The sequence below is a fragment of the Aythya marila genome (assembly GCF_965140915.1).
Source record: "Aythya marila genome assembly, chromosome: 3".
NCBI classification, from domain to species: Eukaryota; Metazoa; Chordata; class Aves; order Anseriformes; family Anatidae; genus Aythya; species Aythya marila.
Window position 1 is genome coordinate 119,395,802 of NC_139044.1, and position 15,885 is coordinate 119,411,686.

At 48.8% G+C, this 15,885-nt stretch overlaps 1 protein-coding gene across 7 annotated transcripts in view; it reads left to right on the plus strand.

Annotated features, from left to right (window-relative positions):
* DTNB (dystrobrevin beta) overlaps positions 1 to 15,885 on the plus strand; it is a 197,681-nt gene that overhangs the window by 161,775 nt on the left and 20,021 nt on the right. The window lies entirely within an intron of this gene.

Sequence of the window (15,885 nt, forward strand, 5' to 3'; positions counted from 1 at the left end):
TTGTGTGAAAACACGGTGATACAAAAGATCCATTGGTGTGCATTGCAAGTTATCCCCGCGGTACGTCACGCATCGTTGAAAAACATGTTGTCTCCATTCCAGAATGTGGCTTCAGCTTCCAGCTGGGTTTGATTTTACCTTTCCTGGCTAGATTAAACACCTCTGGTATTCTGTATTTTCATCTGGTGAATGTACCGACCTATTTAGATAAAATCAGCTCTTAATTACTTTTTGGATAAGTTAAGAAGGTAGAGGTATCCTAACCCGCCACTATCAGTCATCTTTACAAATCTTTAAATAATGCCTCCACTTGGCTTTTTTTCTTCTCAGCACCTTCTCCTTCTCACTCTTTGTTTTACAATGTAGTATCCAGAAGTATTTTCCTCAGATACTTCAATATCATCGCCATTAGCATTAGCATTAATTACTTACTGACTCCACTTCTCTTTTGCCACAGTAGCCCACTGAAAGGTCCTGCTAATGACCATTAGTTATAATCCTTTAATTTTTGTTGTTATTTTCTCTTATCAGCTGTTCTCTTATTTTTCCTGTTTTTGATGTTAGGCTATCTGGTCTTAGCTACCCAATCGTTCTGATTTTCCTCTTTAATATTACCAAGGTAAATGCTAATATACCATTTGGAATTTCCCTGTTACTTCAAGATATATTAAAATTGGTATCAGTAGGCCAAAAACCTCTTCAAGCAACTCTTCAGGGACTCTTAGTTTCAAGTTATTCATCCTGCTGCCTTTAAAGATAAGTATCTCCAGAGAACAGCACACTGAATACTGAAACACTGTACAGTAATCAAGTCATAAAATCTGGTCCCAGAACAACTACCAATTTCCCCAGCATCAGTCATTTTGTCTTGGTTCACCACCATGAAGTATGGTGCACTTTGTAGAAGAAAATCGTAATTTCTAACCTTCCTAAACACTACCGGTGTTTCTAAAGGAACACTTGGAGACCCATCTCAAATTTAAATCTTCCAAAACCATGAAACTTCACTTGTGTGCTTCGCAAGTAGTTGCCTAAAGAACAGCTCGTCCCACTGCCATTTGCTGTGATACTTGGTTTTTGCATTAGCACTCTTCGTCTGTATCAGTTCTCTCTCTGATCCATTGTGTTCAAGATCCCGGAGTTCTGTAACTAAATGAAAAACATTTAAGAAGATGTGCTACCACCCACGCACATCTTTTTGTCTTTACATTCTTCACCTTTCCTAAACGGGAAAATGTTGGATTTTAAGATTCCAAGCACGCAAGTGTTTTGCAGTCAGAGTGCCAGTGCTACCAGGTTCTACTGTCTTGTAACCACAGTTTCTATTTCGTTTGCTGCTTCTTTGGACTCCTTCTTTTGGATACCCAAATACCTTTTGATATTTTTATATCCATGTCTTCACAACACCATTGTTCTTAGGCAGCAATTGTATTTTTTACTCTTTCTAAGCTGGAAGACAAAATGCATGTCTCCCCCAGTTTCCTCCTTCTCCATTTTGAGTTCCTCTTTCTGACACGGGAAGAACCAGAGCTGTACACGGTGTTCTGCAGGGTGTCTCACCCATGTTTTATACATTAGAATAGAGGCGAGGGCGTCTTACTGCTAATACTTTGGGAGTGCAACCAGGAGCAGCCTGCCTGGCTACAGTGTCCTCGTAATTAGCACTTACCTGGTAATTAGTAGCTTGTGATGGTAGCCAGTCACCAGTTCCTCTCCTGTGACCATCTGTGTTCCAGGGCTTCTGCCCGTCCTGTCTGCCAGCCTCTCTTGCTGCCATCGGGCATGGCCATACGCCGTGCGCCGTGCACCACGCTGTTGCTATTGTTCTGAGCCTCAGGTTCGTCCCAATCTTTATCTGTAATATTCTGATCTTCCTCTGTATTAATGATTCATCCTAACCTTTATGTCATCAGGAAGTTTCATTAGAGTGCAGTTATTTTTGTGCACATAATTAGAGTATTAAATAGATGAATCCTTGAGGAATTCCACTTGTATCCTCCAGCCTGCAGGTTGTCTTTCAGCAGAACCCATTTTCTTCTCTCTTTTGTGGCGATAGAGAACCACAAATCACAACTCTGCCTCGCTGGTTGACCTGTGTTGACAACTGTTTCAGAGAGCAAAACCAAATACCAGGTTTATCTCCTGTAACCTGTTATTGCATGATGCCCCAGGCAGATTCCTTGCTGGTTCGTTTTCTGAGCATCATGTAACAACTCTGTGCTCTGCCTTGAAGATTCGGCACGGCCGTCTCATGGTCACAAATGAACAGACCATCTTTTCAGCTTCTCACATGCTTGTTTGCCTGTTATATCTTTGGCAATGGTTATCACATCAGGCTGACCAAAATGACTTTGTTCTATGGGTGCAGTGTTGAAGTTTGCGCTCCAGTATGTGTGTCTTTTTGTCTAACGCAGCCCTGGGAGTTGCAGGCTTCAGAAGCCTTTTTTCCTGGTCTGAAAAAAAGAGAACATAGCTCATGCAGGATTACAAAGGTACTTCTTTGTTGTCAATATCTGTCGTATATTTAGGCGGAACTATGGTTTGTGTCCAACTTTCTTGCAAGTCACATGCCCTTGCCTGCTTAGAAGTTCATGTGCAAACTTGTTTTATGTACCGTCTTCTTAGCTTTATATTCTTATTACCAAGAATTTCATCGATGGCTTTAAAAGCTGGATCTGCTCAGGGACCCATTAGTCCTGGTAGTTATCCCATAAGCTCTTTAATTGGGTGGCATCCATCATCATAGTCCTTATATCCTGTCCAAGAACTACCAAAAATAACACTTCTCTTTTCTCCAGCTTTAGGCAGAGCCACCCTGCTCGTGCTCAGGGAGAAAGAAACGGATCTCCGTGAGCAAAATTTCAGGGATGAATGGCATGTTTAGATGTGCTGTGATGTGCTGGTTACTGTAGCCTCTGGATTTGTTTCCCTCCTGGTGGTCGGTGGTGCCGCAGGTATTGGGCGGCTGGGCAGGGCCCCTTGGTGGCCTCAAATCACGGAGACCTGCAGTAATCAGTACAACTCTCGTGCTGCTGCCATGGAATAACTGTGCTGAAAGTCAAGCAGACTGCCTTTGTCCTTCTGGTCGTGCAGGGCTGCCTGCTCAGCTTGGGTGAACATTTCTTGCATTTTGTGCAACAGTTGGGAACCCGGACCTGCAGCTCTCAGTGTGTACCCTGGTGATGGCTGTCTCCTGTTTTGGCAAGAACAGAGAAATTCCTGATCCACCACAAGACAGTGATCAGTTGCTCAGAGCTGTCCGTGTGCATCCAGAACCATAACACGAGAGTCTCGCCCCCGGCAGACCCTCACCACAGCCGGTGCTGTGTGCTGAAGCCCTAGGAGGCTCCTGGGGCAGAGCTGCTTTGATCACCTCGGGAGCCAAGGTGGAAAACTTTCCAACCACGTTAGATTGCCGACGAGTTAAAGGGATAAAAGTGCCAGCTGAGATGCCTGAAAATAAAACTCGGGTAATTTTGAAAGATAACACTTGCTTTTAGTCTTCGTAACACAAGTCCGCCAGGGAAATCGTATGGGAATTGAAACTGTAAGAGGCCTGGGAACCACTGCAGCGAGAGAGCAGACCGGGCGGGACTGGAGGAAATACTCGATGCTGGTGAAGGGAACAATCTGGTACATATTGAGTGCAGTGACTGAATCCCTGCATGAGGCCCTGCTGGAAGGGGAGACAGCACATGCCCCATAACTGTGGAAATGGTGGATGAAAGCAAAAATGTCAGGCTTTGAAAGAAGCTAGGAAAAAGAAGGCATTCTGTGTGGTAACCAAGATTTTATTGTTTCCTGATCCCTGCTCTATATCCCACAGCTGGGGGGATCGAGAGGAATGAAAACAAACAACGTTTCATGAATGAAGGAGTTCAAACGGCTATCTCGCGCTGGGGCTGGGAGCGGACCTGCTCCGGGGAGCCCGGGCGGCAGCTGGAGGCGAGCAGGGAGGCCAGCAGCAGAAGAAGGCAGCCTCGGCACGAAGCTGCCACCAGGAGGGCAGGAGTCACTAGCAGCCATCACACCTTCTGCTGTGTTTTACTGGTATATAAGGATTTGGGTGTTTAGTGGTAACCGCTGGAGGACACGCTTGTTTATTTTTCTAGCTCTGACCAATGGAAAAGTCCAGCGGAGCTTCCTCTTCTTCCTCCCCGCGCTTTCCACTTCTGTAATTGAGTGAGAATCACCCTCGCTGCCCTTCAGCTTCCTGAGGCACGGTGCTAACGCTGCAAGAAGCACGCGTGGCTCTGCTGAGCAGTGCGCTCTGCCCACGTGCCAGGAGCAAGGCAGGGTGCGGGCTGGCTGCACACAGGGGCACGGCTCCCCCACCCCAGACAGAGGGCGGCTGGAAGGATTCGTGTCCCGGAGCAGTGGCGGTGAAGACGCATAAAAACACTTGTCCTGAAGCAATGGGTTATCTGTGCATTAGAATTAGAGCTGAAAAAGCAAATTGGAAAAAGAGCTGAGTAATATAGTAACGTTGCCAGAACAGCAGTGGAAATAACGCTGAGGCTAGATATCTACCAATTTGGCAGCAGGATGCGATGAGTCGTGCCCTGCTGCTGCAGGATTAGCGGCTCCCTGCACGGCGGCCCCACCAGCTCCGGGGCGTTTCAAGGAGGGGGGCCTTGCCCCTGGGATGGGAGATGGGGGCTCCCACAATGCCATTTGGGTTTGGCACCCGAGACTGCAGCTGTGCTGCAGCCTCTGCGAGGGCTGGCACTGCAGTGAGGAGGGGAGAGCTACCTTCTTCGAGAGCAATCTAGCCGTTGTTAATTAACGCAAGGATTTAGCAGCAAAGGCTGCTGCGCTGCGCAGTTGTGGCCCCTCTTCCCTGCGTGACCTCGTTGCCGGATTGCCTGCCTCGCGGCCCACACTGTATCGCTGTGTGGTTTGGTGTATTTAGTCTAATTACATGGGTTTTAAACAATTAAATGCAAATGGCGTGCTGCAGTCATCCCTGCACTGCCTGGCCTTTCTGCCGCGCCGTTCGATCAGGCAGCTGTGCATTGCCGAAACGCCCGGCCCTGATGGAGATCCAAAAGGGAGCAGTGCTGCTGGTGAGGATTTACAATGCATTGCCCCACGTGAGCCCTCTCTACGCACGTGCATCTCTGTCTGCATGTCTTATGCGGGTAGGTCCACGCACACGCTGGTGCTGCAGGGTGCCCGAGCCCCGTTCTGCAGTGCCCTCTCCTCTCCGCTCACAGCACTTTTCTCTCACGGGGTCTCGGGGCAGCACATCAGCAGCATTTCCCAAACTCGGCAGTGGTGGGGTTGGGGTGTGCTGCGTTTGGAGGCGCTGCAGCCGGACAGGAATCGGCCACGCGAGCCATCTGCTCCCTGGCCGCCGGCCACGCACCGGGCACCGGCGCGGCGCTTGCTCGTTGCCATGATAACAGCCCTGCTCTGGGGTTTAGATGGGGGATTTTAGCAACGCTTCAGAAAGGTTATTAGCCGGCCGCGCTAATAAGCTTTTTATGTGTGCCTTTACGTGATTGTTCTCGTCGATTTTACTGTAATGCGTAAAAGCGAGGCAGGAAGCGTAAGGCCTGTGTGAGCAGATAGCCCTGGCTAATGTGCCACAGAGGACGATAAAATTTAATTTTCCTACACGAATAAGGTTAACAGGACTGATTGGTAGGGGATCTGAGTTCAGTGACTTTATTTTCTGTTTTAAATATTTTCCTGAAAGTATATTTGCGGAGAGGGCGTTGAATTATTTTTGGCACATGCTTCAACCCGGTTGGAGTTATTCAAGCGGAGGCAGCAACAGCTTCACCTGTAGCACTCAAAGGAATTTTTTTCTCCACTTCGGGTTAACATAAACAATTTTTAAAGCGCTAGTAAAAAGGAAAACCACAAATGGCAATGCAGACCTAAATTCTGGTGAAATACCTTAAAGGGAACCTATAGCCTGAACGCAGCCATGGCGCTGAGCAGAGCAGTGCCCCTGCAGGTCCTGCACAGAGTTTCAGCTCACACAACCCTGACACTGCCATCAAATAGCAGGACCGTGCACTTTGGTTGCAAGTGTGTTGTTTGCTACGTCCAGAGACTGCAGAACGGGACAGGGAAGGATGGTACTGAAACAAGATTCAGTACCAGCAAGCTGCAGCAGTGCCTGCTTGTGTGGCCGTGCTCCTCACCTCTGCTTGGTTTCTCTGTGAAAGCTGTAAGGACAAGACCTTGTGCCAAACTGGCTTAGTGGGGTTCCAGTTTGCGTCACAGGTTAAAGCAATTCAAATCTGTCTGTACTAGAAAAAAGCAGGCAACTGTAAGCATAGCTGTCGTAGTTCTCCTCTACGATGCCACAGGTGGCTCTGGAACAAACAAACTCTTGCTTTCTTTCTGTTCTGTAGTGCCGAAGCAGCATGGGCTTGATGAGCTTAATGCAAAGCAGCTATAAATTTGGTTGGAGAAGTTATCTCCAAGGTCAGTTGTCAAGGTTTTCCTGTTAGAATAGAAAGACGTGTAAATTGAAATTCCTCTGTAGTTCATTATTTCTGTCCTGAATTAATTACTATTCAGTCTTCCTGCAAGGGACTTGGGTTTGCTCATAACATCTAGCAGGAGAAGATTGCAGGGGTTTTAGAGAACGGGGTAAGAATTTGAAATTATCCTGAAAAATTGCAGGAATGTTTGGAGGGAAGAGAAAAAAGAAACTGGATTTCAGTATGTACAAAGTATTTGTGCAGTGAAGTCAGCTAAGTAAGTATAAAAAACTGAGCAACTAGAATGAGAACCATTCTGCACCTGGGGGTCACAGCATGAATATAAGTCAATGTATGATATTAAAAATAATTAAAAAAAAAAAAAAAAGAGATTACTTTGGGGTTCCCTAGGCACAACGAGCAGCCTCTCCTTCCGTGGACCTTCACTGTGGTCTGACCTGAAACAGGAGGTCTGGTTCTGGGCACCAGCTTTCCAAACAGATGCAGCAAGTCCAGAGAAGATCAAGAGGAAGCTTGCCGGCTCTGATTCATCAAAGGCTAAAGGACCCATGCTGTTTACTCCAGAGAAGAGAAAGGCTGAGAGCAAGTTTTAGAAGTCTTTGAATATGTAGAAGATAACAGCAAGGAGAAGGGAAGTGCTGATGTCCTCGTCCAGCGGGGCTGGGCCGTGCAGCAGTTGCTGAAAATTTCATTTAGGAATTTCATTTAGACTTTAGGAAAATCTGAATGAAGAGGTTTGTAAGAGCATTTTGGATAAACATTTGTCAGGAAGGGATTATGAAGAGTGGGTCCAGCTGTGGTGGAAGGGGTGGACTGGATGTTTTCCTACAGCTCTGTTTTTCTGTGTTTCTGTTCATTTCAGGCCAATCAGAGCAGCCTGTGTCAGCGAGTAGCGTCCTTTGTAAACAGCAGCTTTTGTAATTCTTGACTGCAGAAAAAAACACCTGAAATTACACTTAACAAGTTATTACACAGTGGTAATAGCTGCAAAGTTTTCTGCAGCTTTTCAGCATGCTGATGCTGTGACAGGCTTCCTCAGGAGATGCTCCAGGCCCCCTCTGGACGTGTCTGCGTGTGCAGACCAGGAATGTCCACAGAGGGGCTGCTCCTGCCCCAGCGGTGGGGACGGACAGGCAGGACACCGCAGTGCACACACACTAAAAAAACAAACACCAAACAATGGAGAAATGGTGTGAGCAAGAGGTTGGGTGGAGGAGCCGACACGCAGCTGCAGGGCATCAGGCAGGCCTCGGGCCGCACGCCGCTATGAAGGAACTAAAGGCAGCTCTGGGCCAGCAGAAAGCTTTTTACGGAGTTTACAGTGATGGTGAAGAGCTCAGCTTGGCTCCTCGGAGCCCCCTGTGCTGGTGGGCCTCTCGAGGATTTGAAGTGCCTGCTGGTGGCATTTCTGCCAGGCCTCTCCATTGTCTTTCCCTTTGTCTGTGCAGAGTCTGTGTGGTGTCAGGCTGCGGCAGGGGAGGTTCAGGCCGGGTATTGGGAAAAGGTTCTCCACCGAGAGGGTTGTCGTGCACTGGAACAGGCTCCCCAGGGACACAGTCACAGCGCAGAGCCTGTTGGAGTTTAAGAAACGTTTGGACTCTGCTCTCAGTCATATGGTCTGAATTTTGGGGTAGTGTGGTGCCAGGAGTTGGACTCGATGATCCTTGTGGGTCGCTTCCAACTCGGGATATTCTAGGAGTCTATAAAAGTCTCACGTGACAAGGCCTCTTTGCAGCAAGACTGTGTTGTCTCACACCCACTACACCTCTGTTGTTTATTCCTCATAGGCTAAAAACTTCTTGGTTTTCCTAGTTTGTTGGATTGTTTTGCTGAGGATCGCTGTCTGTACTGCTGTCTGGCTAACCTGCCTGTGGTAGTCCATAATATTCCGCTTAGTAAAATATTTGTACTTTTCAGCACTCATAAATTTCCCCAATATTTCAAGGCGTTTCTAAACAAAATTAACCTCAGCACAAGGAGCATCTCAGCTCGTTGTTTTCAGGCTCCTCGATGCTATTTATTGAGTTGGCTCAGCCCCAAAATGAGCAAAGGAATGCAAGGGCGCTGCGGCTTTTGGATTGTATATGTGTGAAATTTTAAACACAGATGATGTAGGCTAGACGGATGACCTATACATCCATGGAAAGAATAACTTGATTTCCTACTTGCCAGCTTTTTGGTGAAATATGCAGAAAGCAAGATTTTTCTTCCCTGCTGCAAGATGTTCTGTGGTCACAGTACATGCAATGGTGTTCGCGGGGGTCACCCTGCGCATTCGAGCACGGTGGTGTCAGCAGTACTTAAAAAGGGGGGACAGGGCCTGGGGGACAGGAGCAGGCGATGGGCAGAGTGGCAAGGAAGTGCAGTACGGGCTGAGGCACCTCATTTACTGTCCGTGGATGTGATAAAAGCTCTTCAGCGTGAGCCTTGTGGTACTCGATGTGAGGAAGCCAGACACTGCCTGATTCTTAAATAAAGACAAAGGAGAGCATGGTAAATGCGAATTAGAAACTGTGTGCATGATATGCAGATGAAAAGCCCATTCCCATTTCACTCTCTAATGAAGATCCCCGCTTTTTCTTGGATGCTGTTTGACGTTGTCTGATTTCCTTAATTTCCTACAGCAAATATGCAGAACAAAAAATGAGACTTGTAGGCCATGTGTTCATATTCTCATTTTTGTTCCATTTCTGCAGTATTGTCTGGAGTTAGTTATTTGGGGCATGATGAGGTATTTACTTGTCTAAATCATTTATCTAAAAACTGTTAGCTCTCTTTATGCATACACAATCCTGTTTATTTTAATATATTCATAGGAGTAGGCTAGATAATAAAATACATTAAAATCAATGTATATTTCTTGCAACGCAAATTTTATAAATTTCTCAGAAAGCATCTGTAGGATCTCAACATTGTACAAATGTGATGCCTGTTGTGGGTATTTAGCCCAAACTTCCACTCGAAGCAGGACTGCTGCTGGAACTAGATCAAGTCAGTTCTGGCTTCAGGTAGGCAAATTTTGAAAACGCCCACGGACAGAGGTCCCCTACCTCTCTGGTGACCTCTCCCAGAGCTCCAGCATCCTTCCCATGAAGAAGTTTTTCCTAATGTCCTAATATCCAGCTTCTACAAAACCTCTGCTCGGGGTGGTGTACGAGCTGGTTGTGCTTAGCCTAGAGAAGAGGAGAAGCGAGGGAAATCCAGCAGTGATCGTCCATCTCTGATGGGTGACTGAGGGGAAAGCATGGCCGGAATCTCCCAGATGTTCAGAGCAAGAGGCGATAGGAACACATTGCCTGGGTGGATTCTGGCTGGATGTGGGAAGGAAATTCCCATGAGAGTGGTTAAAATCTGGGGCAGGCTGTCCAGAGAGGTGGCATCTTCCTTCAGGGAGAATTCCAAAGATCAGCTAGTTGATCACCACCTCCTGAGCAGTGCCTTCAGGTTGACCCCATTGATACAGGCTGTTGGGCTGGACACCTGAGGTCCCTTCCAACACGAGTTTTTCAGTTACTCTGTGATCCCATTCTCTTTTAAAACTCTCCTCTGGCATAATGGTTGTGGAAAATCCGATGGCCGGTGACCAGAGTAGCGGGGTGCTCTGGTTAAACTGTCAGAACAAGGCAGGCGGTGGTGCAACTATTATTTTGTATGCATGCTAGAAGCTGTTACTGCCACTGCTTCCTGTACCTCTATTGAACTGGTTTTGATGCACAGCCCAGTGCTCTGTCTCTTCATGTTTTTTCAGGAAATATTAAGGGGTTTTTAGGTTAAACCTCAGAACTATTGTATATAAGACTTGATAAACTGGAGCCAATAAATCTAAGTCAGCTCCCAAACATTTCAGGAGCTGGGTCAGAGGTTTCTTTGGTTGTTTTTCTAAATTGAAATCCATCTTCTGTATCCTCCTTGGTGCAGTTGCCGGGAAGAAGATGCAAGAAACCCATTCCCAGGGTTTTTAAGGCTGCTGTTCTGCAGAGCGTGGTCTTCTCTTCCTGGCCTAGTGAAGTCAGAACCTGCTCACGAATCTGCCTCTACTCTGTGTACAAACACCAGAGCTTTCTCGGAGGGGCCGCGCTGCGCACGCTCCCTGGCAGACCACTCTCAAAGCTGCAGAAGCAGTTGGATGTGCCGGGGAGCAGAGGCGCTGAAACAAAAGCCCCACGTCAGGCTCACTTCAACAGCTTTAGAAAGCACAGGAATAGCCTCAGCTCCAGTATTTATGACCTTGCCCCATTCCTTCCTCCCCTCTCTTTGCCTTCAGCCTCTGGAGAGGGAAGGCAGTGAGAGTGATTTATTGAATTGCCCTCAATGCTGCCTTCCCATTCAGCCTTGGGAACAATTCCTGAGCATATCCATTAACTGTCGCATGCTCCCTCCAGGCTGTCCTCATTCCCTCCCCACGTGTGCAGAGGCACAGTTAAACCTGCCACCTCCTCCCACGGCTTCCTCTTCTCGGGGCCAAGCCCCAGCGCTGCGCCGCAGCACCTGTGGTTGGCGTTGTGACCGCCTTTTGGCAAGGGCTCCTCTGCTCTTCCTTTCTGCTTCCGCGCTTGTCTGCGTCTACCAGATGTCTTTCTTGCTTTCTCGGTAGATAATGTGCTTTCTAGGACAGGGCTGTTTTCATGCCGTACAGCGTGAGCTCAGGCTGTGCGTGAGGCTTGTTATCACCATGAGCATCGTTGGCTCCTGCTTGTGTCCTCAGCATCCTCTGGTTCCATTGCTGGGTTTCCTGTGGCTGTTCTGGGGTTTCCACAGGCAATGGTACCTGAGAGCCGTGGGCTGAGGGTTATTGCCCAGGCTGACCTAAATAATGTTAATGGTTAGGAAATGCCAGCTTACAGCTAGCTCACACATTCTTACTTCTGATTGCTGGATGTATATGTGTCACAAATGTTGTCTAAAGGTCATATACCATTTTTCCACATGCATCGTTTTTCCACAGGACTCATCACTCAGTGCAGAGTGAAAACAATCATGCATGTTTGAGGCTACATTCACTATATAAAACACAAGAAAAATGAGGTCAACATGTAAAATAGATTTGTTTTATCTGGAATTAGAGAAAAACAGATATTACCAGTTGCTAAAGAACCACATGCAGCCCTGAGCCAGGAAAGCACCCAGACCCTCTCCTTCAGGTATTCATGTGTGTGCACACTCTTGTGGGAGTACATACAGCCACTGGAGACAACAGGAATTTTTGCTACAGCAGTACCAGAAGAATACGTTTGTAAAGCCTTCCTCAGATGTGTGCAGCAGTGCACACCCCATGTGCACACCATGAGACTGTTGCTGAGGTTGAATCAATATTTCTCGTCCTGTCTTTTTGTGAGTGCATCACAAAATTACAGATTTCCTTTGGACTCAGTCTTGAATCATAGAATCATGGAATATCCTGAATTGTAAGGGACCCACAAGGATCATTGAGTCCAACTCTTGGGTCCCCATAGGACCGCCCAAAAAATCAGACCATGTGTCTGAGAGCATTGTCCATCGTCCAGTGGACTTTCTTCCTTTCTTTCCCAAAGCTTCTGCTCATTTTGTCCATAAAGTCAGTGCTACTTCTGTGTTTTAAATTCTGCAGTGATAGTTGCCACTTTTCTTCATATATTTGATGCCTGGTTTCTGGATTGGCCTGGGAATAGCTCCATCCGTGCTCAGTCTGTATCAAGAGTCCAGCCCTGAGCAGAAAGAAATCATCATCCCCCAAAGTACTCGGCTCTTCATTCAGCCCCAGCAGCCAGAGGCTTGTGCAGGTCTCCAGGTCCTGCTCGAGACCCATGAAGGCATCATTTCCATGCATGAAAAAAATGGCCACCTGAGTGGCCTCAGAGCAATCTCCCAAGAAATCATCCAGAAGGAAGTCTGATTCTTTCTTTCCTCGTTGGGACACAAACTTTGAGGGTTTTGTGCCAGCCCCTGCAAGACTACATGTGCAGTGTGCATGCAAGTACAGCTTACACCTCTTGATCTTCCACCTGTGTTTTGGTAGATGCTGCGTTAATGAAAAAGGTGTAGTGCTTCGTGTGCTTTGGCAAGTGTCAGTGGGCCAGCTAAGCTGCTCTTCAGCCTGCGCTGCTGGGGACAGTGTCCGGTTTCAGTCCTTGCTACCTGTGACTCAGGATTATCTTCCAGACACACTAGAGTCCTGTCATTTGTAATTTTAATGAGGTACAACCACAACAGATGTGTTTTTCAGTTTGTTTTTCTCCTCCCAGCTCTTTCACATTGTTCAAGACTTGTCTGCTTGGGGTGTGAATGCTCCCGTCCTTGATGGAGACCTGTGTCCTCCTCTCCATCTTTCAGTGAAAACAGGTGCTTTATATTGATCGTCAGAAGGAGTGAAGAAATGTCTTCCAGAAGAATTTCTGCGTTTTTTTTCCTATTAAGTTCGCTCTTGAGACTTGACAATTTCCTGCCATAAGCCTCAAACTGGGGCTGCTGTTTCTCCCAATTGGTGGTGGACCAGCAGAGGTTGTGCCTCTCCCAGAACCAGGGCAGCTTTGGCATCTGCGGGCTGCAGCCCTGCAGTCACACTCCCAGCAGGCAAGCACGGACAGCCCACATGTGTTTTGCTTCCCGTGAAGGTGATTCTGTAGTCTTTGCAACCGAAAACTTTCAGATCCTCTTTCAGCTATTGGGTGCTGTAGGGTGTGTTGCCTGGGGTCGCTGGACATGGTGGTGTGGCCATGCGTGAAGCAGTGACAGCAGGGAGGCACAGCACTGCCCCAAAGCTGCTGTCCCTTCAGCTGTATTTTCTGTGCACGCAGTCACGAGCTTTTCTTGAAATCACTAAGATTTCCAGGAACTGTGTCATTGCGAGGATGAGGGACGTTCCCAGCCTCTCTGCTCTAGCGGTTGCAGTATGCAAATAGGCACGGTCCATCTGCATGCCCAGCGGTTGAAAAAAAAAAAAATTAAAGTGCTTGGGTACTTATTCTAAGAATACAAAATATAGGTGACGTGTCTCAAAGATGAGTGGCAGTGGAAAAAAGATTTCCCTGACTCCCCCAGAGGCCTGATGTACGTGGAGATGCCTGGGTGCTGCGCCTTGGCCTTTGCTGCCAGCCCATCAGCGTGGGAGCTCCTGGGGCTCAAGGGCTCCTTTTGGTCCAAGGCAGGAGCACATCTGTGCAGATGCCCTGGGCCAGATGTGGAGAAGTGTGGAGCTGGCCATGCAGGCTGGAATTTGCCTTCAGGCTTGGGCAGTGGTAGAGTCTTACTCTATTAATCTCACTCTTGTTTTTCCAAATAACAACATCTCTAGCAGGCTTTTCATTTTTAATCCCTCTCACCTGCCAACATTAAGTTGGCCTCTGGGGTTTAATATGGATGTGTGCTGAGGTTCCGTAATGGCAAGGTGGGACCTGGGGACCAAATTTCCACACAGTGCAATTCCTCCTACCTCCTCCACCAGCCTTCTGCCAGGGAAAGGTGAGTTCCAGCTCACTGGCTGCTGTGCTGATGCTGGGCTGCATCCTGCTCCTTGCTCTCAGTGGGTGCGTGGTCTTTGTGCCTCATCTGAGCATCTGCCCAGGTGGGCACTGAGCAGCACTGAGGGCAGGAGCCATGGGGCCGAGCAGCCACTGCCACCAGCAGAGCCACGCACACAGCTGCCACCATTCCGTGCAGACTCGGTGTTTCTGTACACGTGCAGGTCTTTTTTTATGGATTTTATTTCAGATTTTGGTGCAGGGGAGTGAAGCTGACGGTGTTGCGCATGCATTTCCTTTATCTGCTAACAATTTCATCTTGCAAAGACAATCTCCCCCCTGCAGCCATCTCCCCTGCAGGCGCCAGCGTCAGAAGAATATTTCGCTCACTTCTTTAACTCCCCGCGTTATTAATGCAGTTTCAAAGCAACAGCTTCATGCACGGGTGGATTTCTGTGTTGTGCTTTATGAGAATGCCAGCTTCAGGCCCTGGCCGTCCCGGTGCTGCTGTGGGAAGCCGGGCGCCGGGGCGGCTGCAGCGGTGCCACCGGCACGCACCACCGGCTGCCGGGTTGCCCCGGTAACTGGTGCACGTCAACGGGAGCAAACGATGCACGGGACAGAGAATAGGAGACAAACAGAACGGCACAAGCCAAACAGGGATTTAATCAGGGGCTGTACGGTTTTAGTGTCCTTAACATGTGATTTTTTTTTATGGGCAGCTTTCCCCTAATCAAAGGCAGCACGGCTTTCATATAAATGCAGTCACAGGTTGTAAATCATGGCTAGCAAAGCATGGCAGACCTGATCGCTAATAGTGTCGCAATAGAGCAGGAGGGAGTAGAGACTGCTGAAAGACAGAAATCGCTGCAGAGAATGACCAGGTTATAGAACCATGGAATGGTTTGGGCTGGCAGGGCCCTCAGAGCCCCCCGATGCCACCCCTGTCATGGGCACGACCCCTGCCCCCAGCCCAGGCTGCCCCCAGCCCCATCCAGCCTGGCCTTGGGCACTGCCAGGGATGGGGCACCCCCAGCTCCTGGGGCAGCCTGCACCAGGGCCTCACTGCCCTCAGAGGGAAGGATTTCCTAACGTTTAACCTAAACCTGCCCTCTTTCAGCCATTAACAACATGTAACAGGTCACGTACAGCATATAACAGGTTATTAACTGGTACATGCTTTGTGGAAGGGCGATGTCCTGCTCTGCCAGGCGGTGGGGGTGGCACTGAGGAGCTCCCTGGAGGTGCCATGGAGCACCCAAGTTGCTGCTCTGCTTGACAAATGTCTCTGGGGCGCTGGCATGACACAAGTGCATCAGGGAGGTTACTGTTTTATAAGCACAGAGCCAACAAGTGTGTGCCCTTTGTATTTACCTTCTCCTCACGAGTCCTTCAGCCCCTCCTTGCTCATCACCACAGTGGCTGACTCCAGGCTCTGCTCTGGAGGCTTTGCTGGGGCAGCAATATTCCCAAAACCAGGGACTTTTGCCCAAGTGAACATTATAGCAACTTTCTATGAGCCTTCAAACCTTTTTCATGGGGAAAAAAAAACTATATTTGTTTGATATTTGCTATGAAATTGTACATTCTGTGAATGCACACTAAGTTCTGGGCCCCCCTCAGCACAGAGAGAGCTGGGCCCAGCAGGGAGAGCCCAGGCCGTGCCCCCGGGGTGCTGCCAGGCCCAGAGCCCCCGTGCTGTGAGGAGAGGCTGCGAGAGCTGGGGCTGCTGGGCCTGGAGCAGAGGAGGCTCCGGGGGAGCTCCCCCATGGCCGTCAGTACCCGCAGGGAGGTGCGGAGAGGCCGGAGCCGGGCTCTGCTCAGCGCTGCCCAGGGCCAGGCCCAGAGGCTCCCCCTGCCCCTCAGGCAGCACTGCTGGGCCCAGGGGTGCCCCGAGAGGGGCCGGGGGCTGCTCCTGGGAGAGCTCCCCGAGCCCAGGACAAGGGGCTGGGCACCCTGCTGGGGCAGGGGGGGACAGGGAACCCAGG